This window comes from Sorex fumeus, unplaced genomic scaffold, assembly GCF_029834395.1.
Source record: "Sorex fumeus unplaced genomic scaffold, SorFum_2.1 ptg000129l, whole genome shotgun sequence".
NCBI lineage: Eukaryota > Metazoa > Chordata > Mammalia > Eulipotyphla > Soricidae > Sorex > Sorex fumeus.
This window is the reverse complement of record NW_026606186.1, coordinates 15,443,305-15,469,717: the sequence shown is the minus strand read 5'-3', so window position 1 is coordinate 15,469,717 and position 26,413 is coordinate 15,443,305. Positions and strand designations below refer to the sequence as shown.

The 26,413-nt window shown below is 37.7% G+C and overlaps 1 protein-coding gene across 1 annotated transcript in view; it reads left to right on the top strand.

Moving 5' to 3' along the window:
• PAPPA (pappalysin 1) overlaps window positions 1-26,413 on the top strand; it is a 263,826-nt gene that overhangs the window by 87,751 nt on the left and 149,662 nt on the right. The window lies entirely within an intron of this gene.

The window sequence follows — 26,413 nt, the reverse complement described above, 5'->3', positions numbered from 1 at the left end:
GAAGAGTGATGAACAAGGAGGCCTGGGGTTTGGAGATCAGTTTAATGTATGTCACTAAGCTTCCCTAACCTCTCTACAATTTAGTTTTCCCAATAATAAAATTAACAAGGTTGTACAAGATTGGCAATGAGAAAGTCATTTACTTCTAATGGCAGTGGAAAAATAGAAACTCCCTAATTATTTTCTTATTTATATTAAATTTAATATTTGTGTATTCATTGCTTTTTTAGTAGGTAAGAAAGAGTGACATAATAGCAAGTTTGCTGACAATTCGTGTGTATTCTGGGTCCCTGTATGAGAATGTTGCTGGAAGATAAACATAACAATTCATAGTTCTTGTTGGTTTTGTTTTTTTGAGGTGCAACAAGAGATTCAGGCATATTTGATCCTTTAAGAGCCTTTACAGCTCTCGTCCTCAATCTTTTTGAATACTCACTTCTTTTATGGAGACAGTGCTAGTTTAATATTCCATTCTAAAGCCACAACTCTATCATGCCTTTCTCAAACATCCCCAGGATGTTCATTTAATGAGATGTAAGGTCCCCTTATAATGAAGTCATTAATACTTTCCTTCATGCCAGATAATGTGCTAAGGTCTTTGCATCTTCTACTTATCCTATCTTCTGTCTTCATGTCAAGTCATGTGTCCAAAATTGTACAATAGGTAGGGTTCAAAACAAGAGGAGAATTTTATCCTCATTCCTAGGCAATTGATCCTAGCCTTATTTTGGTTAAAGATGTGATTCTAACTTTTGATTTGAAGAAGCCTTTGCTGCTAGTTTGGGTACCAAGAATCTATGAAAATAATCCCTGAACATTTGTAGAATGTCTACTCTATGCAAGAGATATTTATAGGGAATAATAGAATATTATAAAGAACAGTAGTTTCTTACTAACATCAAATAAATCAGTCCCTCTCTAGGAGCCTCATCTTCCACATCTATGTAATGAAGATTTTGAAGTCAGTGGTATCTCTTGGCGTTTTGTAGCTCCTTCTTTGGTTCTAGGATGACACACATCACCATCTTTTCTGCTGACTTAAAATATTTACTAATCTTGTCATTAATGGAAACCAAACTCTGGAGGAAACATTTTATCTTTTTAATCTTTTACCTTTTAAAGAGACAAGACCACTCTCAAATACTTTGCCAGCACTTGCTCTTACATCTAGCAGTTAACATGCACATTACAAACCAAGCCATGCCCATTCATTGACTTAGAGATTTAGAGGTGAGGAACATCAGTTTAAGACCTCAGAGGGAGCATTTAGTTTGTGTTTGAAAAGTACCTAAAATTTAAGGATATTTTGACTGAAAATACTTCATAACCCTGTCTCTCTTTTATCTCATTTGTCTGGAGTGGAGTGGTAAATTTCTACAAGTATGCAGTCCATTAAAATTTCTTTATAAATCAATGCAAAGAAGTACTCATAAGTTGCCTTAAAACCTCAGTTTGAGGTTTTAAGAAGATTAAGATTTCATCTTTTCCCTTGAAATTTCACAACTGACATAAGTGAAGGGTGGGGGGCTACGTGTGGAAATTTAAGTAAAGGGGTAAAAGCACACTGAATTCTATTCTCACAAAATCACTAACTTGCTCTACAGTTCTAAGATTGTTACCTCAAGTATTCAAGGAAATGAAGATCAGTTGATATTAGTGGTTCTCTAATTTAATTGCCCATTGTGAAAACTTGAAGCATTTTAAAATTGCCTACATTTTACCTACTTTCCCTTTTCCCATCCCCACTCTTGGTATTAAATTAAATGGTAAGGAAGATAAAGTCAGATCATTAGTAATCTTCAAAACTCACCAAATGACTATACTGTGTAGCCAAGTTTCAGAAATGCTATACCAAATCATGTTTTCAAAGTGTGGTCCTTGGTCAGGAGCATCTGCATGAAACAAGTATTTTTAAAGACTAAACACTCAGGTCCCAAGCCAACTGACTGAATGAGAAATCAAGGACACAATATATACTATATAGATGATTCTGGTACTGGTTGAAACTTACTTCTCTCTGTTCTAATTAATGTAAGACACAGGTCTCTCTCTCTCCCATATGACTACCTGATTTTCAAAATCATGCAGAGAAGGTGCGAGAGTCTATACTTGGAGGTGACAATTTCGGTAACAGCTCAGACATAGCCACTTTTCTGTAGATACTCACACTTCAGTATGAAGATCTTAACTATTTGCTGAAAATGCCAAGTCCCTTGAGAATTTGATTCTCAATTCTTTTGCTGGTTTACATACCTGTGATATATATATATATATATATATATATATATATACACACATATATATGTGTGTGTACATATATATATATATCTTTCATGTTGGGTTACAATCACACAATGATCAAACACCTGTTCCTCCACCAGTGCACATTCCCTACCACCAATCTCCCCAGTATACCCCCCTTCCCTGCCCTCCTCCTGCCTCCATGGCAGACAATATTCCCCATACTCTCACTATACTTTTGGACATTATGGTTTGCATTACAGGAACTGAGAGGTCATCATGTTTGAGGCTGAAACCCAAGGACAGTAGATGCAAGGGCCAGGAGGATTGCTCCATAGCTGGAAGCCCACCTCATGAGCAGAGGGGAGAGAGCAGATGGAATAGAGAAGGGATCCCTAAGAAAATGATGGCTTGAGGAATCGATCAGGATGGGAGATGTGTGATAAATGTGATAATGGACCATATATTGGTCCTGAACCTTTATTGGTCTTTTTTCTGGTCTTTTTGAGTCCCTTCAAATTTGTTAGGGACCTTGCCTGAGTTGCACGATACTTCCTGACCTTAATGTTCTTTGAAATGCTGAAAAATAAAAAAGTAAAGCACTTCAACTCAACCTAAATTTCAAACTCTTTATCTCTAGGTAACTTGAGTTCTGAACTCCAACACAAATACCTCTGTGTATGTGTGTGTTTTGCTGCCTTCACATTTTTTCCATATCAAATAAATTGGCTTTTGTACAAGTTCTATATAAAGACTGTTGTGGATAAAAAGAGAAGAAAGGGGGGTAAAATGCTTTCTTTTTTCTTCTCTGACTCAACCCATTACAAGATGCCCTTTCACCTTTGTCTTCATTTTTTCCTTTCAACAAAAATATTTATTCTTTCTGCTATCTATACTGGAGAGAGTTTCCCAAGGTATAACACTGATAAAGAGAGGCTTCTGTGCTTACCACATGGAAGTTTCTAGTAGATGGATTACTTTTTGCCAGAACAAGGAAGAAATATGGAATATCTCCTGCAAATGGAAGTGCATCCATTGACTGAGAACTGACACTTACTGAGGATAAGGGGATTAATACCAATGCTCCTACTAGGTCTCCCATGTGATGTTGGTAGACACTGCTATTTGGATGTCTGTGTACCTTTCTCTAAAGTGAGAGACAACGCATTAAACTCTTTTTTTTGTATAAAGATCTTGTTCAAAGGTGACGGGTGACTTAATCACCATGTATGTGCATGCATGCATGCATGTGCATGCATGTGTGTGAGTATGTGTGTTGGGATGCATGGAGGAAGCATCCCAAGGAGTGATCAGGGGTCCAGGGACCACTCCCTGTGAAACTCAACCAACAATGTGGTGGTTCAGTGCCAGGGCCTGAAAATATGCAGTTCCAGAGATCACCAGAACCACCTGGGCCATACTCTGACACAAGCCAGATAAGTTCAGGAGGTCATGTTATGCCAGGGTTGGGCACACACAAGGCAATGTCCCTAAGGGTGCTATACTATTTCCTGAACCCTCTTATTTGTGTGTGTGTTTGTGTATATGGATTTAGCAGATCCAAAGTAACCTTACTGATCTTTGAGGCCCTAATGAAATGTGTAGTTTGTGGACAAATTATCACCACTGCCACCACCAAAAACAATGGTAGAACACAGCCATTGAAATATAGATATTTATTATTTGTATAATAATACAGTCTAATATAGATATTTGATTTGATTGCCTTACAATGACATTTGAAGTAGCAAAAGAACTTGCTTTCATTGAAGCTCAAAACCAAAATGACTTATCCAGTCTAATAAAACTGGTAATACCAGAACCAGGGCTAATTCTAAATTCCTAGTTTCTAACAAAACTGTGTTTCTAACAGAACTTTCCCTCCTGCTGCAATAATACAAAAGCAGGACTTCAGAGCTCAGGTAATGTATCAAAGCTAGCCACAGATCAAGATTACATCAAGCAGTAGGTAGGATCACTACACACAGGTCTCTAACCCACTCTCATCCCCTTTGGTCCAATCTTGGGGTCTAGCAACATAAGTTGCACAGCTGTTAAGGTGGACACCTAGTTGGAAAAGGAATGAAAAAAGTTCTACCACTCAACTGAAGTTTAACTCTCTCATGTTCCTTGGACCTGCCTAGAGTCTTCAGATTTCTCCAAGTAATGAATACTCTGGACAAAACTAAGTTCTATAATATGAATATGGATGCTTTGGTGAAACAGTGGTGACAGGACATCTTGCTCAGCCTTCATGATGCTCACACGCTATGGGTAAAGATGTAGAAATGCAGTTGGTATCACTCTAGTAATGATGGAATGGAAGTAACAAAGGTTGACTTCTTACCACTACTTGGTGGAATTGAGCTGTCAGATGAGAACACGGGTACATATTTCCAGTGTCTGCAGTCTGTACCTGTTTCAAATGTGGAACTACTCCAAAGTAGCTACTCCAAAAATATGTTCTGAGTGGTTCCTAAAGGAATGATGGGACAGAGAAGCAGTTGAAGAAAAATGGAGAAGCTCTCATTCATAAACAACCTACCATGTATCAAGTACATACTACGTACAGGATGTGGAAAATTTTGTGTGATTTGGTTAGCAAACCTCTAGGTAGATCTGTTTACTTAGAGTACCTGTGAGAACCCAACTCTCAGAGTTGACACAGCCATCAATCATGACTACTGGTAATTATTCTTATCCATTCCCTCCAAAGCTAACATTCTTAGACATCCATCATTCTAAAAAGTTTTTGTTTCAAACTGGCTTCTGTGGTATATTCCCATTAATCTATTGATACTTCTCACACTGAGACCTACTAAACTGACATCAAAATCTCCATCTATCTCTCTCACCTCCTTGGTTTTCTCAGGAAAAGGAATAAACATAAAGAAAGAATATAGTCATAAGACCAGAGTGGAAATTCTTCTGGATGTGCTTTCTAATTTTACAGATCACATCTCACATCTCTTCTTGTGGAGTCTTGCATGATCAAAATACCTATCAGTTAGCTCAGAAACTTTAGTGTATTCCTCATATATTCATTTGAAAAATATTTTTTGATTTCCACTATGAGTTCAATTACTTTCTATGCCATACATAGAAAAGATTTTTGATTTTATGTCAAGGAATTTGGATAGTCTTAACAGCATTGTGAGCCATACAATATTGCCATATTTGCCACAGGCAGTTAACAGGAAGTAATACATATAGGTCCCATCGAGTACCACCAGGGCCAAACTGTATGATTTGATAGAATTTATTTATTTATTTATGATTTTGGAGGTCACACCCAGAGATGTGCAGGGCTTAATCCTGGCTCTGTACTCAAATTACTTTGGTGATGCTCAGGGGATCATATAGAATACCAGGGACAGAACCCGGGTCAACCACATACAAGGCATTGCCCTACCTGCTGTCCTATCACTTTAGCTCCTGATTTGGCAAGATTTATATAGGCCTGTTATGGACTGGACATTCTCCACCCCTATTCTAGGCACTGGAGAGCAATAAAAAGAACAGAAAAGGCCCTTGATCTCGGGTTCTACAATATAGTTGGGTGAAACAAACCAGAAACAGTTACATAATATTTTAATTGGGCAGAATTTATTGATTTTAGATAAGTGGTCAGGAAAGGCCTCTCTCATGAGAAACATTCAAAGAGAAAGCAGAAATGTTCCCCCACCCCCCACCCTAGTGATTTATATGGAAGGTTAGTTGAGCTGCCATCATTGAGAAGCCAGCCTATTTGGAGCATAGATGTCATGACATATATTACCCTGGGTCCTTAGTCATTATTTTGGCTGATCTTGCATTTAACCATTCTTGTGGGGTTTTTTTCCCTCTCACATAATTTGGATACTTTCATAACAAAATATATCATACTCCTAGTAGACAAAATCAAAGCCTTATAAATGTTATTGAATGTATGAATGTAAGAACAAGGCCAGCCTAAAGCAGGGATTCTCAAAAGATCAATCTCTGGCTTCCAGATCTTAGCCATAAAAGAGACACTTGATGCACTCAGAGGAAAGAGAAAAGGAAAGGGAAAGTTTAATCCAAATCAAGGTCAGTTAAAGGGACAGGTAGCTTTTTCATATTGCTCCTGTGGCTTGCAAGCTGTGACTTAATTTTTTAGCCCCATTTGTTTAGCTTGCTCTTTCTATCATGCAGTCATCCATTCTTTTTTCTTGCATGTGCTAATTTGTTAATTCATCAGCTAAATAGCAAGCGTCTAATGTAATTACAGTCCTTAATGCTTTGCTGTTCCATTTAACAACTGTTTCCTACTCTATGCCACATGCTATGCTGGAACTAGTAATACATGCCTTATCCTTTGACTCATAAGTAGATACATGTAAAGAGGGAAATGCTCACAAAATTCGACGATTATATTTCAGTATGGTAAGTGTTGTGGTATGGTGAGCATAGGCAAGCATGGAGGCCGAGGGAAAACATAGAAAGAATGTCTTATCTAACTCGGAAGAAGTTTTTGAAAAAGTTTACTGCAGTGCAAATGGTTGAAATGAAGTGGAACCTCAGGAAATGTTAATGAGTGAGATAATCAGATTCTTATATGTATAGGCATATTGTCCTGTTGTGGAATAGCATAGGTTCTTTTGAAGATCAATTGTAGAGCATTTGGAGGGGGACATATATTTCAGACAACAGGGATATCAATCCATTAAATGTACTACATTTCTTTTTTTTATGTAGGAATACTGCTATTTATTCAGCCACTGGTTAGCTGATTGAATTGGGCATGAACTCCACAAAATGTACTACATTTCTTTTAACTCCTGTATAATGTTCCATAACATGACTGTGCTATAGTTACTGCCAGACCCCTGATAATAAGCATCTGTATTATTTTATAGTTTTCCATTATCCATAAATGCTACAGAGAACATGCATCATGGCCCTCCTTGAGATCACATGTGACGATTTTCCTAGAATTGATAGAGAGAAGTGGAGTCGCTGAGTTATGAACTCTGTATATTTTTCACTGTAATATATACAGCCTCTTGCTTTCAAGGAGGATGAACTTGCTCACATTCCACCTGCAGTGTGATAGGGTGTCACACTGACACTCTGTCACACAGTCACTTCTGTTTGACACAATGAAAGTGATTTGTCAGTGCCCACTTGATGGATAAAATATACCTTCTCACTAGTGATTGAATATATTCATCGAGCATATTTTCAAATAATTCTTACTTTGTTTATTTTATTTTAAATGACTGACTCATCAGCATTTGCAGCTATGTCTTTATGGTTAACCTTTTTGCATATTAATTTTTCCAGGCTATGAAATTTAGATTTAATCTCAATCTTCCCACATATCCATCATTATTGTTAGTGCCTAACAATAGGAATAGTTAAAATATGTAGTTGGAGGGAAATAGCATTTAGTAGGTAGTTACTCTGAGAAACCATGTATGCCTTGTGTATTTATCAGATTCTAATTTAGTATGCACCCTATGTTTGGAACCATGCTACATTGAGAAGATGCAAAGAGCAACAGCAATCTACTAGATTTCTGCCCTCTATGAAGCATAAATTTAGTTTCTGTGTTAATTGCACTCCAGATGTTACTAGCGCCTACTAGCAGTGTTAGCTTAACTTCCAACGATAGTGACCATGTATTGAAAATTCAGATCATGCTCACTATTTTTAATCAGATTTCCAATAAAGCATGGATATCCCCTTTGTTTTCGATGGGGAATTAGAGACTCAAGAAGTAAAATTCATTCATTGATGGTCTCATAGTTAATGGGTACTGGAGTTAAGTTTTACATCACATTGTTTGACTGTAAATGGGTTTAGAAAACTATAGGAATAGTTATTGTTGTGGTGACAGACAAAGGAAAAGATAGGTTAAATCGATGGATGTAGAAAGTTAGATATAAAAGCAGGTGGGTTTTTTTTTCGCTTCCAGAAAGTAATAGAAAAGAAGAGAATAAATTGTTTTATTATAAATTTTTAAAGTGTCATTGTATTCCGAAATTATGTATGTTTCAGGTAGTGGTTGTTGAAAGTCCACATTGCCACCTTAGTTTTGAGTATAATTAAATAGATGAGAAGAAAGATACTTGATGATGTGTGGACATCATCAGACCTTAAGGTTTCTAGTAACCTGTTTACTGAAATGCATGCCCCAGTTTGGGCCCCATCCTGATCAGCACCTTTTCCCATTTGTTCTGATGCTGTACCCAGAATAGTTGAGCAGCAGTGTGAGTTTCTTCAAGTCCCAAAGAACTGTTTCTCCAAACCCAAAATGAATATCTCTGATGCTAGCCCAGCCTTGAACAGGCTATAGAGTCAGCATAATCCTACTCTATTTCTGGAATCTGGGTACCAGCCACGTTGAACTCCTTCTCATCTGTCTTGGGCCAAATATCTCTCAGAATGAAATATGGGTTCCAGGAATATTAGGGTAAGCAGGAGGATTTAGTAAAAGCAACAGATCTTTTGGGTCAACAATAGCCATGGAAGTGCTTGGCAGTCTCACAGAGCTGACTATGTCAAAGTCCCTTCAGAGTTTTGAAGGTAATAAGGGCCCTTGTTTGTCATTAACATCACTGAAATAATATATCTAGTATTCCATTCATCAGTCATTATTGAAAGGCACTCTGGACTTTATAAAATGAAAAGTGAATCACTTCATTGTCTGTTTTACAGATGTTAAACCAGATCTATAGAAGTTAAATAATGTAAGCAAGGTGCCGTTGATAAGTTCATGTATATATCCATTCATTAATTTATTCATTACCATTTAATAATGAATATTTACTATGTGTCAGTGCCAATTCTGGCACAATAATTCTGAATCTTATTATTGGACAGTAATATTGATCTATCATCCCAAATAGAATTATAATTAGTAATTGAAAAGTAACAATATCAGTTATGATAGAATGTGATTATCTCTTAATGTAGAGGAGGCCAGAGAGGTTAGCAGAAACCAGGTTATGAAGGGATTGTGCCCCATGTTTATAAAATTTGAATTGTTCACTGGTAAATAGAAGCATAGCCAATCTGATTTGTGTTTTAATAAAATAGTTTTGGATGTTCTGTGAGCAAAATTGAAGATGATTGGGAAAGTCCACTTTGGCGTTAACCTTACTAACATCCAAAGATTCCATCCAGATATGGGGATAAATTAGAGATATGCTTTAAAGAACCAACAGGACTTGGTGATGTATTACACACAGAGTTTAAGAGAAGAAACTGCTAAGTGAAAAATTTAAAATTTCTTGTTTTAGTATCTGGAATTTAGAAAATTTGATTTCCTGAGATGGGGAAATAATTACATGGAATGTTTTATTAGAGAGACTTGCTCTTCAGTCCCACATTTTGCCTTGAACACCTATCTCGTCTGCTTGTTTCATTGTTTCTTTGCTTGCTAATTTCCACTCTAGAGAAGTCTGTGTTCTCTCTTGAACATGCACTTCTCACTTTCTCTCCCCTAACATCTTTCTAAATAAGTTTCAATAAAATCTACCTTGCTTCACCATTTTGCCTCCTTCTGAAATTTTTTCCCGTGAGGAAAAGGTGATGGATCAAAAATGCCAGCATTTCCCCAATGCTGGTGGCTCAGTTGGATTGAAAAGAGAGATGGAAGTACTGTCCTTGAGTCCCCATTTTACTAAACCACCCACTATGATGAAACAATATCTTTTCCAGAAAATAGGAGCAAGAGCTCATTCCAGTCTAACACCAGCCAATGCAAGAGGCACTAGATATTGTAGCATCTCCAAGGTTGAGTTTCCTCTGCCCTAAGTCAGTAGAACAGAAAAATCCCAGACATCCCCTAGCATTGTAGGAAGGAGCAGAATCTTGGACCACTGTTCAGGTTCAGCCATGCTGAAGAGCATCATCTAATTCATACAATTATTATACTATCTATGTCCCATAAGTCACCTTAGTGGTGAAGGAACCTCAGAGGCAGGTCTCTGTGTTGGTCCACGGTTCTCAGACTCTTTAATATTTTTAAGAATAAAAAAATTGAGTAATAAAGATGCTCAGACTCAAAGTTAGAAAATAGAAAAGTTTGTTAGAAAGTAAAAGAGAAAGAAACTCCCCAGCTGTGGAGTAGTTGAATCTAGGACTAAGTTAAGTATGCCTCATTTTGTGGGTTTTATAGGAAAACAAGTGTTTGTTTTCCTATAAAACTATAAAACTCTAACTTTTCCTATAAAACTCTTACTTTTCAAGTAACAAAAATGTTGTTGAGAATGCAGGGATCTTTAGAGATTGGTCTCACTGGTTTAGGTCTTTTATTTTTATTCTATTTTATTTTGCTTTTTGGGTCACACCCAGCAGTGCACAGGGGTTACTCCTGGCTCTGCACTCAGGAATTACCCCTGGCGGTGCTCAGGGGACCATATGGGATGCTGGGAACCGAACCCAGGTCGGCCGTGTGCAAGGCAAACGCCCTACCTGCTGTGCTATTGCTCCAGCCCCTGGTTTAGGTCTTTTAGATTCTCTTTTTGATCATTTGTTGTAGATTTTGCCCCTTACCTCTTGGAGTCCAGTGAGCCTAAACTCAGGCCGAATTCATGAACTTGGGAAATAGCCAAGTTTCCTACTTTAGGAAGAGCCCATTGTGGGAATGTTTGAGGTGTGGAATTGAGATGATTAAATGGAGCTGCTCACAGCTACTAGCAAAGGGAAACTGAGGCTTCCTCTTTTATTATTCACACGACTGTTGCACTACCTATGTCCCATGAGTCATTATGAATCAGATGAAGGGTGGTCTGTACCCTTTAGCTATATATATATATATATATATATATATATATATATATATATGTATATATGAGAATAAACTAGTTTTGTCTTAAGCATATTATATTTAAGATATTCATTGTCTTATGAGAGAGGATAAATATGCTATTGAATGAAATATTAGAGATATTAGAGTATTAGAAATATTAGAGATATTAGAGTTGCTCACAGCAGAAACCAGAACTAATGTCAAGTCTGTTTGTACTCATGATAAGTCATGTTGCTTCTGTACAAAGCAACTGTATCCCATTATATAGCCATAAAGCCTTTATTTCATTGTGTACCCACCTTTGCTTCAAAACATCATTCAAGACAAAAGACTCCATCCATTACTAGTACTGTATATATTTTTCTGGGAGAGTTAATCAAATAATCAGATACATAGGTAAATAAATACCCAAAAGAATGTTCTGTATGGAAAATGCTGAGTTAGTTTGTATAATCTATTTTGCCTTAGTATGATTTTTAAAGTCTTTAAGAAGACCTTTTGAATGTTTATTTGAATGATTGTGCAAATTGCAGTAAACTCTTATCTGCATAATGATAGGAAAGACATATTAAGTATTTACAGTGGCTTGACACCATGTCCATAAATTCATAACCTCCAATGAACTTCCAGAGAGAGATGTCTTTCTCATTTCCTCCTGAGAAATGGATACTTTCCCCCATTTCACAGAAATTACTCATAGAAGCTGTATAACTGGTAAACTGATGGACTTAGAGCTTCACCCAGTGTCCTTACGTGAGGAATCTTCTGATTTTTATCCACATATAATATAATACTAGTGCAGTGATAGCCATGTATTGTTTATCAGGTACTGCACTAATCAACTGTAAATTATTTTGTCATTTCATCTTTTTGAAAACAGTCACATAAGTCTTTAAAAATTCTTTTAAGTCTGTTTTACACAGTTGAATATTTAGTCCTTAAAAGCTTCATCCAGGAATTCCCTTCATCCCTCCATCCCTTCCTCTTTCCCTCCCTCCCTCCTTTTCTCCATCCCTTCCTCCCTTCCTAGGCAGAGTTGCATATGCAATGCATGTGCTTTGTGCTGAGCCAAATTAGTAACTCCAAAGTTGGAATTTTTTTTTCTTCTTCTTCTTTTTTTTTTTCAATGACACCTGGTGATGCACATGGGGCTACTCCTGGCTAATGTTCTGAGGAATTACTCCAGGTGGTGCTCAGGGAACCATATGGGATGCTGGGAATCAAACCCGGGTCGGCTGCTTGCAAGGCAAACGCCCTACCTGCTGTGCTATCGCTCCAGCCCCCAAAGTGGGAATTTTGACTACTACAATCTTTTCCATCTTACAATAAACATCCCTAAAATTCTGATTGAAAGAAACTCACCAGATATTTTGTTTGTTGGTTGGTTTGGGCCACATCCAGCAATACTCAGGGGTTACTCCTGGCTGTGCATGCAGGAATCACTCCTAGCAGTGTTTGGGTAACAAGAAGGGGTGCCATGCTGGGGCAGCAGCATGCAAGGCAGTTCTGTCTCTCTAGCCCCAGCAGCTATTGATTAGACTATTGATTGTTGAGACTATTGATTAGAATTGAGATAAGCCTTTTGAGGAAGTTTTGGGGCCTAGTCATTCAAGTGAAGTTAATGAAAAGGCAATGTTGCAGATTGGGGAAAAATTAATATTACTTCTGATAAAGGGTGAATCTCAACAGGCCAGCTGCATGATGTCACTGCTAATTGGCCTGGTTGGTGGGGTGGGGTAGGGGGGACGGGTAGAGTAATTGTGATATGTCCAAATGTTTCTAAAGACTCATAGTTTCAAGGCATGTTAATAGGAGTTCTGGGACAGGGAGGTCTGTATGTTTGCAGGGAGTATTAATTTAATCACTCTTAAAGAGGTCCAGAGAATGTTAGTTTAAACATTGCAGAACACCACAGAACCTGGTCTCTTACTGCTCATTTGTGACTGTCCCACAGGCTACTGGAATACCTCATAAAGGCTGCCCTGATGTTGTTTGACAGAGGAGTCCTATTTTTCTCTTCCTGTGTCTCCAGGACCAAATTCCTGGGGGAGTTTCCTTTAGAAAACAATGGTTTTGTGAATTCCAGTTGCAAAGGATAGCCTGATATCAACCACTACTTTGTTCTTTTACTTTTCACCCTGGGGGTAGGTGGGATAGACTGGATGTAGTTGTGCTGCTTCAAGTCCTGTTTAAGAAAATAAACAAGAGAATAAGAAGGATAAGGAAAATAACAGCTGCCAGAACAATTAGAGATGTAGAAAGATCTCACACAGGTATTAGTCAAGAGGAATAGACAAAAATCTTTTCAATCTGTGCTCACAAAAGAGGAAATCCTTAGGACAGGTTTTTGTGGGATTGTATTGTGACCATTGAAGCAGGAACTTCACACATGACAAATGCTGAATATGGAACCAAGATACATGATTCACAGGCCAGCACACTACTTCCTTGCTGTTTGACCCTAACTCGCTTCCATGTTGAGTTCAACCCCTTCCTCTAGGAAAAGCTGGGGATGATTCCTATCTGAATAGTGGGATGATGTAAGAGACGAGTGAGACAGTGGGCATGCAGGAACATGGTGCTATCCAGGGAACTATAAAGATTTCAATATTTAGGATTATTAAATATTGAATAATATTTAATATTTCATCTTACCACTGTTGGGTTTTCATTAGTCTTGTTCTGAGCCTAGAGTATAGAAGGGTGTGTGAGAAAGACAAGCAAACATAAATAGACTCACACGTACTGCAGTATTCTGGTAAACTCTAACTGGAGCTGCAGTGATGCTGTATGAGATAGGAAGAAATGAAAGATAAATTGTGCATTAATCTCTGTAACTGATCTCAAGAAAATCCCCACCAAGTGCCTACCTTGCCATCAGGAGACTCAGATTAAAGGAAAGATCTCAAAAAAGGCTGATGTGTTTCTAGTGTGAAACCCAGCCTTCTTTCTAGAAAAGGAAGGCACAGGGAGATAACTTCTGAGGTCCTTCACAATTTGAACATTCTGGTGGGTTGTCATGTTATACTGGCACTTGGCCTGGACTTGGAGACTGGCTATCTTCAATTGCAGCGTTCTAGACCTGCTGAATCTCCAAAAGTATCTCTTTGGTCTACCAGGATCTCTACCTTAACTACCTTAAGGGATATATCAGAATGTTTGGGTGATGTATTTCTCCTGTGCAGTGGCATTTTAACTTGATGCCAAGATACTAGAGGTTGGAAGGTGGTATCTGGTACAGTGGGCAAGGTCAAATGTCCAGTGTAAGGTCATTAACTACAGAGGATCTCTGTGTTTATGAATGAAGGAGTTAATCCTGGGGCTGATCAATAACTGGTCAGAAACTCATGCTAATACAGGTGATATATTTGAGCCCATATGACAAGAACATGTATTGCATCTTCAAGAGGAATTAGTTGCAAGTGGATCGAAGGAACAAAAGAGAGTCTCATAGCTAGATATTTTTTCTTGTGTGTGTGTGGGGGGGGGAATGGGGTGTGGGGGGGGGCAATTTCCAGCAATACTAAGGCCCCAGAACACCTAATAGGTAAAGTAACATTCAGTGCTACTTGCTGAGCAACAGAACTTTACCGAGCAGGGCTGTTCTAAGCAGGGCTCTATGTGGAGCTGAGATGAAGTTTGAGCCCTGCATGCACTCCTGCTCTTTGATCTATCTCCACATCTCAGGAACCTTTATCTTCTTTAGACTTTAGTTTGCTTATCTTTATTTTTTTTAAATGTTTTTTAATTCTTTTTTTTTTTTATTTATTTATTGAATCACTGTGGGAAAGGTTACAAAGCTTTCAGGTTTAGGTCTCAGTCATGCAAATATCAAACACATTTCCCTTTACCAATACTTATTTTTTTCCATGAAGAACCCCAATAAAACCTCACCCCCCACCCCTCCCAGTCCCTGTGAGGCAGATGAATTCTAGTTAACACTCTATCTGCTTTGATTAGATTCATTGTTTCAATAAAAGATTCACCACTATTATTTAGAGTTTGCCCCCCCCCCCCAAATCAGACATGCTGAAAAAGCATTGTGAAGTGATTTGCTTTCTACAGCTGGGTTCAAGAATTAAATGTTGGTTTTGGATTTCTGCTATTTTACTTATTGACCCTGGAAGTATTTCTACTGAAAGTCAGATAGTTAAGAAATTGGTTTCTGTGCTCTGGAGTCGTGGCCGTGCTGGAGAGCCGCTAGTAGGGGGCAACTGGTGGCCTCGGTAGGGCGTGAAAGGCGGACCGAAACGCCCCCCTTCCCATGAGGTTTTAGTCGTCCCCACACCCCCGGCTCATACCTGCTGTCCACAAGGCTCCCATGCAGCCGCCATCTTTCTTTCCAGAGAGGAGAGGGCAAGTTTGCTTATCTTTAAAGAATAGGCAGATGATGCAGTTGTCAATCTTCCATTTTTTCAGCAAATATTTATCTTGCACACTTTGCCTTGGGTCCTGTGCTTAGCAGAGATTTGTAATCAGGCAATAAGACATAGGATTAGTCCTTCAGAAGCTGGACTGAGGCTGTGCCTTATGGGCAGCTGAACATGCTTGTTACCAAAGTAGACAGGTATATAACAAGAGAAGCTAGAAGTACTTTACTGAAGTTAGAGGGTGAATAAGAATGTTCTAGAAAAGGTGGCCTTTAAACTAAAGCAAGAGCATAAAGCCAGGGAAGGTCTGATTGTATTCCCTTCATGGTAACAGGTCAAATTTGAGAAAAGTGCAAAATAAGACAAGAGAGGCATCAGGTCATGGTAGGTTTAGGATGATATGCTAAAAGGTCTGAACTTTATCCTTGAGAGTTCTGGGGAACCACAGAATGTCTTTGGGTGAAAGAAGATCCTAATTAGCTTTGTTTTTCAGCAGCTGTTTTGCAACAGAGGGCTACATAAGAGGATGTAAGGATGGAGGCACAGAACACCTATGGTAAAGAAGATGAGATAGTGTTGTCAAGATTGAAGTAGGAGATAATGTTCCTGGTGTAAAATAGTCAAGGTGGGAATGGAGCGATCTGGACAGGGCTGAATAATGATAATGGATTGACAATATTTTATAACTTATCAGAGGGAGGAGAAAGGTGAGAGGGTCATGAAAGATGAGTTGGTTTGCTGGTACCACTGAAACAGAGTCTGTGGAGATAGTGTCATGGGCATGTTTGGGTCGGAAGGAATGAGGACAGACATGTTTAAAGATGTACTCCAGTTGTGAACCTACAAGAACTGATGGCATGCATACATTTGTAGCGCACTTCAGAGCATTATTTTTCTTGTCTGCATAGAGCTGCAGGAACAACTGAGGAGAATTTGTACATGTGCATGTGGGTATGCATGCATCTGTGAGTGTACACATATATGTGCATATTAGAGGTGGGAAGAGAGAAAGCATGAGACCACCTGTTTTCATCATCCACTGATTCTTAAAGTATACCCCAATGCTCTAAAAAGATCCCTCAGGGGGTCATGGGGTTAATCTTCCATAGCACTAATACCTATAACATTACAAGGCATGGGCTTTATTTTCTACCCAGGATTAATCATTCACTCATGGGCTTTAATACAAGCCAGACACCTCCTCACCATGCCTCATGCAAATCAGTGCCAGTTCCCTTCTTTCATTCTAATGCCCACTTTCACATTCATCTTGTTGGAGTAGGAAGTAGATTTCACATCGCAGATTTAATATCCTATGAACTGAACAGCTATGACTGCCCATCTAAGATGTTATTCAAAAATTCTAGGAAAATCTAGACTCTTCTCCTTAATTTCTGTATGACTTGGAGTAATTTATCACCATCCCACAATGAGACACATGGAGTAACTGATATCCGAAGCCATCAAACTCTTATTCCCATGTGTTTGTGTTTGTGTTGAGCTTAGTTTTTTTTTGTATCCAAACTTAGTCTCCAAAACTTTTCCACATCTGAAGTTCTCAAATGTGTCATTGTCTATGAATGGCACTCATAAACTCCCAGGTCTGGAAGGAGTATTGAAGTACCAATACTCTATAAGTGAGAACATTGAACTGAGGCAGCAGGACAGGGGAGGAGGGGGGAGGAAGTCATTTCTTCAGAGTCACACAGCTCTTTGATGATAGAATAGGGAATTGAACCCAGGGTTCCTGATTCCCAATCCAGGTGCTCCTTTCCCCAAATAACAGAGCACTGGAGTTTGGCCAGAACTTGGAGTTCAAATTTGAGCTTAGCTTTCTCTGATCACGGAGAACTCTCAGTTGATTGCATGAGTGAAAGCATGTAGAACTGACATCAATAATGTCATGGCAGCTGGTGCTTGTGAGGGGAGGGGTGGTGGTATAGGAAATGAGAGAGTGCATTTGGCCAAGCTCAGGGTCCACGTGACCCTCCAAGAGCCTTCATTTCAAAACAAACTCAACCTTTTGGGTTCAAGTTTTCCCTCTCGTCAGAAACGTGACTTCCTGCTTCTAAGAAGCAAGGCTTACAAAAGGGCTCAGAAGACTTTGTAGACATCAAATAGCTCTTACAAAATAGCGTTTTGATGAGTTAAGTGTAAATGAATCAGAAACATAAGGATTACATTTTCCCCCAAGTGCACATGGGTTTCAAAATTTGAGGGGAAATGTAGTTTGCTAACTGCTTTCACCGAATCCCGAAGCATTCATGGGGAGGGGAGGGGGAGAGAAGAAAGAGAAACCCAGCCCCCAAATGGTTTTAGATGTGGTGCCAAATTCAGAAATGCTGTTGGGCTTACCCTCTGCCAGTAATAAAATTGCTGGCCACCCAGAGAGGCCACAGGGAGGAGAAAGGAGATTGCTTTCCCCACTGGTCCCTGGTTCTCCACAACTGTGTTCACTTAGGCCTCTCAATCACCAGCTGTCACTGGGTTCCTCTGCTCTACTCCCTGGCCCCAGCGTGGCCTCGATTTTCACACTATGCCCCCTGCCTTGTTTACCTCCAACTGTATCTGGTGTTTTGGCTCCCAGAGACCTTGGCAACAGGTCAGCTTGTCACAAGGCCCTACTCTGTAATCAAGAGACCCGTCCATCACCAGCAGGGGGGTTAGGAGAAGCTGTCACACAACGCCTTTGGTTGCATTCAGGAAAAACAAGAGTTCCTTGTAGATCTTCTCTATTTTCTTTAATACTATCCAGGTGTGCTGTCCCCCCAGAACTGGCAAACGCCTTTCCTTCTAATCTCACCCCAGCACAAATAACTATTTGCATTTCAGAACTTCTCATACCTTATCCCCAGATTTGAAGATCTGGTTCTTTTATAATTTCCACATTGTTCCTCCCCTCTCTTCCTCGTATTTCAATTCGTGGCACCAAGAAAGTAGAAAATCCTTTCAATTGGTGGTAAAAGATGATTAAAACAAAATAACAAAGGCCTTGGCTGCAAACTGTTAGTTTTATTAAATTTGCTACTGTGTTTTAAATTGGTACCAGGGCAAGTCTTTGGACAATTATATCAAAGGCTGCTGGAATTAATCAGTTGCATGTATACATTTGCTCTTTCCTGAGTCTGACACAGAATGAGCGCTGCATTATTTTTATGAGAGGATTGAGTTTTGTGTTACCTGTGTCAGAGGGGTGAACCGAGTCCCTATGGAAGGGACCAGTGAATTCTCAGGTCACCGCCACCTCATTCTTCATTCATTTGATCTAGACTGTGGGCTGGAGCTCAACGTCACATCCAGAAGGAATAAATGGACGGATAATGCAAGACAAAAACTCATTTTTCCAAACAAGGATTCTTTCTTGGCAAGGAACTCATCACAGTTTTGCTTTAAAAACAGTCTAAAGTGGAAAGTGTTGCAGTCAGTTGAGTGCCCCGCTATAAGGAGGGAAGCCAAGAGGGGAGGGATCCCTCCAGTGTGTCTAGCAGTGAGGCTGCTGGTTCAGTATAGCTACTTCTGTTCACACAAATTAAGTTCTGACTTTTGCAGCTGGAGGTGGGGAGGGTTTGCATGAACTCTTTCACTAATTCTTCGTAACTTGATTGAATCATTGAATTCACCACTTACCATCTTCCCTCCCATCATCTACTGCACACACTCTACTGATCATTCTAGGAAACAAAAAATTAGCAGTTTTTATTGCTTACCAGAAAGGTGAGTTAAAATGGGGTGTTCTTAAAAATGCTTCCTAGTTATCCTGTTAGGTGTTGTTCCTAGTGCTTATAATACCATATTTACCATCTTCCTCATGTACACTGACTATTCATTCATTTAATTGATTCTGTTGAAAGCCTGTTCTTTGGTAGGCACTGTAATAAGCACAAAGATAGAGCGATGGAAGATTTTTGTGTTCCTTGTTCAAGAAGAGCATAACATATACCAGGAAAGGCAAAAATTCAACATCTGATTTTTGGTTTTATAATAAATTGTGGGGTACAAAGGACATCTGCAGAAGAAAACAAACCAAATTAGCATGGCTAAAAAGAAGTCTCCTTAAGTATTTCTTGTCCTTCCAACCACTTTTTAATGTTTTTCGTGATTGGAGATCTTCAAGCTCTACTTTGCATTACAGTCATGCTGTCCTTGAAGGCAGATATCCTTCTATTTGCCCTTTAAACTTCTTGAGACCAGTTATATATCTTCTTTATTTGGAGATGGCTCTTGTCAGAAGCTCCAGACATGATTTTTAAAAATTTCACAAGAAAAACATGACATGCAGGGATAAAAGTGATTTATCAAAAATCACAACCAAACCTAATGAAAATCATTTATCCTGCTGCATAGTTCGGGTGCCATCCATAGAGAAGACAGAATGCATTCCACTCCATTGTGGGCCTGTGGTACTCTATCCAAAATTTATAACAGCCATCCTATTTCAATAAAAAAATGTTGTGAGTCAAATGAACTTCTCAGCCAAGAACAAAATTATAAGGCCCTCTTAAGAACTCAAGGTGATGTTGGCACGGATGCAAAAAACAACCCAAGTGGCTAAGAACAGATAACTGAATACAGATACTACAGTATAGCTACACAGTGGAATACTATGCAGCTGCTAGGAAAAATGAAGTAATGAAATTTGCTTATACATGGATGGATATTGAGGATATCTTGCTGAATAAGATGAGTCAGAGGGAGAAGAACAGACATAGAATGATTACACTCATTTTCAGGATATAAAAAGAAAGAACTAATACCCAAAGACAGTAAGAAACAAAGGCCAGGAGGACTGGTCCATGGTTGGAAGCTTGCCACAAGTGGGGGCAAGGAGTGCAGTTAGTACAGAGAAGAGACCACTATGACAATGATAGTTGGAAATGATTATTCTGGTCAAGAACTGAGTACTGAAAGGAGGTAAAGTGATAAACACAATAACCTTTCAGTTTCTGTATTGCAAACCAGGAGAGAGAGAGAGAGAGAGAGAGAGAGAGAGAGAGAGAGAGAGTGTGTCTGTCATAGAAATAGGCTGGGGATGGGGTCCTGGAGATGAGATGATGGTGGTAGGAAATGTACACTGGTGAAGGGTTGAGTGTTGGAACATTGTATGACTGAAACCCAATCATGAATAACTTTGTATCTTGTATTCAAGAAGAAAGGAAAAAATTCAGAGTGACACCCAGACAAAAGTAGAATTAAAGACTACTGTCATCACATGTAGGGTGGGGTGGCATGGGGGAACACTTAGTGCATGTAACTTAATGTGTGCATTTGTGCATTTTAAGAAATAAATTCTTTTGAAAAGAAACACAGATGCAGACATATTCAATGAGGAAGGATACTTTGAGAGTAGGATCATAAATTTGCTGATCTCTAAATCCTGGAAACCTAAAAGAAATTGAGATGGCACTGCCTATGCTCTTTGGGCTCTTTGGATTAATAATTAGATGAACAAAGGACATGATATAAATGTATTTTATACAGAATGGGAAAGAGAGGTTAAAGTTGCAAATGTAATTAGCCAACTGAAATTATAGATTTTTGACGTTATATTCATTGAAAACTATATGTGAATGTTTACAAATAAAATATATAAGAAAGGATGCTAAACAGAATTTTCTTGGTAGCTGCCTCAGCGATAGAATTTCAAATGATTTTGCTCTGTATTGCTGGGTATGGCTCCAGCACTACCTCTCCAAAATTAGTTCTCCTAAACATACATTAAAACTAAAGCCATTTTCCTCTACAATTTTACACAAGACGATAAAACATAATTTAGACTGTGTTGCAATTGTTTAAGGGTTTTAGAACCGTGAAGAAGAGTTTGCCTCATCTTCAGATGGTCTTGGTATCTGACAGAACAGTAAAGCATTACTCACTAGTACGAGTTTATCTGGGAATTAGCTCAATGTCATGAAAAGGTCAAGCATTCTAGAATGAAATAGCCTGACTTAAATTTGGGTCTAATGTTACTATGTTCCTTACCTTGAGCAGATCCCCTGAACTTCAACTCAACAATGCAGATGGTGTCTGTTTCTCAAGTTTATATGAGAAATAGCATGCAGAAATGTAACAATCTAGATTTTTTTTCCTTAATACAAATATCCACCTGGACAGTCTAGATCACATATAACTGATATAACTTGTATCCTTTACAATCTATGGCTGAGTTCAGAAAAATGTATAATTATGTTATGCATGGGAAAAATGGATGAATAGGAAATAAAAACTAAGGTGTTTTGTTTGTATAGTTTGGGTAAGAGAGACTTCATCAGTTTTGACAACTGGTAAGGTAAAGGTAAAGGTAAAGGCCCTCCCGTTGATCGTCGATTTGCTCGAGCGGGCCCAGTAACGTCTCCATTGGAGACTTTGTTGTTACTGTGTCTGGCATATCGAATACTCTCGGTAGCTTGCTGGGCTCTCCGAGAGGGGCAGAGGAATCGAACTCGGGTCGGCCATGTTGGCCACTTGCAAGGCGAACGGCCTACCGCTGTGCAACTGAATGTTTTAAATATTCTGGTTTCTTCCAGGAGAAATTTGATCCCTCATCTGTACAGTATGGAGAATTGTAACTAATGTTTTGAAAGTAAAGGCATGGCCTCTGGGAGTTTACAAGTCTAGGGAAAGAGGGTAGTAGGGGATAAATTCATATGTATATCTTCCATACTTCACAGATGAGCTTTGAGTTAGTATGTTGCTCAGTGTATTATGAAAATGTTCGAGTTTGAAAAACTAGTTGGAAAGCATAAAGACAGGAATGGTTTGTTAATATTGTTTCAAAGATATATAGAAATTAATGTAAATTTCCCCGGGGGAAGTTATATATTTGATTTAGAGAATTTATAATTTCATAGATTGAAACCCAATGAACGTGAGCTCCCGTGGCAAAATAAAGATATAAAAGGTAAATAAGAGCAAGGATTAACATTAATACCAAGATTTTTATTATATTTTGGTAACAATATTTGTGATAGTATTTTAGGGTATATAAGAAAAGTAGAAAAAAAAGGGGATAAAGAATAGGAATTTATAATTCATGAGGCTGGAGAAATAGTATGGCGGTTAAGGCACTTACCTTGCTTATGAATGACCTGGATTTGATTCCTAGCATCCCCTATGGTTCCCCTGAAACTTGCTGCATGTAGAGTCTGGAGTAACTACCGAACACTGGCGGGTATGGTCCTAAAACAGGACCAAAAAAATAAAAATTTGAAAATCTAAATAAAGGCAAGAAAAGAGGGAAGTAAATAAGCAAAGGAAATGATAAGTGGAAAACACTGCCCAAAATGAAAGAAATGAATCCAGTGTAATAGTCATTAGATTAATAAGAATAATATCATTTATAAAGTTGAAGGTTTGCAGATTGAAGTTCATGAAAGATAAATATACTGAAAAGTAAAGGCATGAGGAATATTTAGGAGGCACTGTGATATTAGTATCAGAGCAACATTAAGGCAAAAAAATGTTACTAAGGTAAAGAGGCCAGTATTAATGAAAGTTTAAAGTTATGTAATTATTATTGGCTTTAATAAACCAAAAAGTGTGACTTAAAAATATGTAAATCAAATGTGAGCTTTTTCTTAAAAGCTGATTAAATTCACAGTGGTATTACGATACTTAGTATCACTCAATAATTCATAGATAAAGCAAACTAAAATAGAGTATGAATTAATAACACAAGAATGTTTCATCTGGTAAAAAATATTCAGAACACTGATATTGAAAGAAAATGCGAACATTCTCTTTTAATGTACTAGAACATTTGGGCTAGAGCAATAGCACAGCAGGTAGGGCGTTTGACTTGCACACGGCCGACCTGGGTTCGATTCCTCCATCCCTCTCAGAGAGCTCGGCAAGCTACTGAGAGTATCCCGTCCACACAGCAGAACCTGGCAAGCTCCCTGTGGCATATTTGATATGCCCAAAACGGTAAAAACAAGTCTCACAATGGACGTATTACTAGTGCCCATTTGAGCAAATCGATGAACAATGGGAGGACAGTGCTTCAGTGCTACAGAACATTTCTTTAATTTAGTGGTCAAGACTAGAAAGCAAATCTCAACAAATACTAATCATCAATACAACATGTAGAATTTAACATGTTACGTCTGTCCATGGTACAACACATAAGCAGGAACATAAACAAATAAATGCAAACAAAAATCTTTTTTATCAATAAAATTTATGACCAAGAAGCAAAAAAGTCTTATATAAGATTAGCAAACAGAATACAGCAATATGAAAAAGGCACACACTCATATAAACAACATATTATGCCAAAGTTTGATTAGATCAGAGGGGTAGATTGAATACTACATAGTTGAGAGATATAATTCACAATATTAAATATTTTTAAAACAAAATAACTTGTTGAAGTATTTTAAACTTTATGAAATCTTATCTTCTTGTGATAAAATCAAAATAGAAAGTAATTTGGGAATAGAAAGAAAGTACTTCATTTCATAAAGGTTTTGTACTGAATTATACAAGAAACCATGCTTCATGGTAAAATACATGAAATGTTCCTTTCATCCCATATTGAAACCAAAATTTCAAAGTGACACCATTGGTCCTATCTAGAACACATAGTAAAGAAATATAAACAAGCCTATGAATTCAAAAGGAGTAAAACATACTATTTATCTACTAGAGATTCCATAGAACTAATGAAATTGTTTATGAGGATTTCTAAGTAGAATATCATTATAAAATTTATTGATTTTTATCAACTTCCATGGGCTGGAGTGATAGCACAGCGGTAGGGCGTTTGCCTTGCACACAGCCAGCCCGGCCAAGCCGGATTTGATTCCTCCACCCCTCTCGGAGAGCCCAGCAAGCTACCGAGAGTGTCTCGCCTGTACAGCAAAGCCTGTCAAGCTTCTCGTGATGTATTCAATATGCCACACACAGTAAAAAGTCTCACATTGGAGACATTACTGGGCCCGCTCGAGCAAATCGATGAACAATGGGAGGACAGTGACAGTGATCAACTTCCACATTTGTAAATATAAATTCAAATGTACACATATATGTGTAAATAGGGATAGATAGATGATAGATGATAGGTGGATGATAGATAAATAGATTAAACTACCAGACTAAACTAATTTGGTGTTCTCAGTTTATCTCTAATATTCAGAGTGTATTACCGATTGAGTTTACCTATAACTTTGTTTTGTTATTGTTGATTAAGAAAAGCACAGTTTTTATGTACCAAACTTTGAAATTTTACTAAAACCATAAAAGAAAACCTAAGTCAATATTTTTTAAAAAAGAACAGTGCAACCTGCAGATATAAATGTGAGTGTACAATGCCATAAAAGTTTTTCCTCTGCCAATACAATATTCAATAAACTTGGAATAAAAATGTTACTGTTTTCAAGATTTAATTTAAAATTCACTTGGAATAGCAAAGTGCTCTTTGAATGGATAAAAGCTAAGTGTAGAATGAACTTATGACATAAATCAAGACTTAGGTAAGACAGTAGAATTTAAGATACATTGCTATCGATAAAATGATTTCAAAAAAGACCACTTAAAGTAACTCAGAAACAAACTGATCTAAGTAGTGAATGATATATAGTAATTATAATGTATTAGTGAAAGAACTATTACAGAAAATATTGAGTAAAAGACTCATTAATATCTGGGATGAAAACAGTCCTTTCTGTACATCAGTTTTTAAAACAGTTCAGGTGATTGAAGTTGTATATGTGAAAATAAAATCTTAAAACTATTAAAATAAAATTTGGGAAACTTTTATGTACTTGGAATAAATAAATATTTATTTTTAAAGGACTTGAAATCTCAAATTTAAATGAAATAATTTAAAAATTCAATTAAAAAACAGTATGGGCAGAATGTAAAAATAGATTAAGATAGGAGTTATAGATTTAGAAGCAGTATATGTAGTAGCTTGAAGTTTAAGGCTGAATATACAGTATTAAAAGTAAGCTTAAGTATCCATAAAATAAAAGAATCCAACTTAAAACAGGCCAAAAGCCAGAACAAAACTCAACATAGCTAGAACTCTATGTAATCAGTAAATATGAAATAACACTCAGGTTTGCTAGTAATCAGAGAAAGTAAAAACAAAACAATAATTCAATATCATTTAATACCTATCAGATGGGCAAAATTTTCAATGTTTGGCAGAATCAAATGCTGGCAATGGTATTGAGCAGTGGAAAGTCTGTGAGTAGACATTTTAATTGGCATAACCTGTTTGGAGAATAATTTGGCAATAGCTAGTAAAGTTGAAAATGAAATTACCTTTAACCTATTGATTCAATGCTCAATCTGTTTTATTCCCTATATACAAAAGGATATAAATGCAAAATTTTAAACAGTATTATTGTAAGTAACAATCAAAAGATTTAATAATAATAATAACAATAAAATAACACACTTATCTAACAAGAAAAGAATGGTCAAATAAAATATACCATATTCAAGTCACAGAAATATTATGTCAGTGAAAATTATAAGCTAGGTCTGCAAGTGTCAGTATATGTAACCTCAAAAATGATGCTGGGACAAATAAATTAATTACTCAAGGCTGCTGTCTAATATACAATGTAAAAGCACACATGATATTCAAAATAAACAAAACAGTGCTGCTCTAGTCAAACTATAAAATCCTTCAGGAGCAAGAGGAAATGAGAATGCAGGGAGAGCACACAGTATGGTTTCAAAGAAACATTCAACATAGTAACATTTTTAAATTTATTTTTAACTCAAATGATATGAAAAATATGGGAAACTGATTTGGCAAAGTAGGTGTGAGGGTATTAGTTATAGTAGTGCTCTATAATTTTCTATATAATTGAAATATTTTCTAATTAGTAGTATGTATAAAGTCCCTTGGCATATCATCTCAGACTCAAAAGGTGATTGTTTCCTCCTCTTCCTATTCTTGGCTAGAAACTGGTGTTTAGAGTGCCCAGGTATTACCCTCTGAGTCTTAGCCCAAGGCAGAACTGGAATATTTCGGCTCCTCCTGAGCCAGAACCATCCTAGGTGGTCTCCC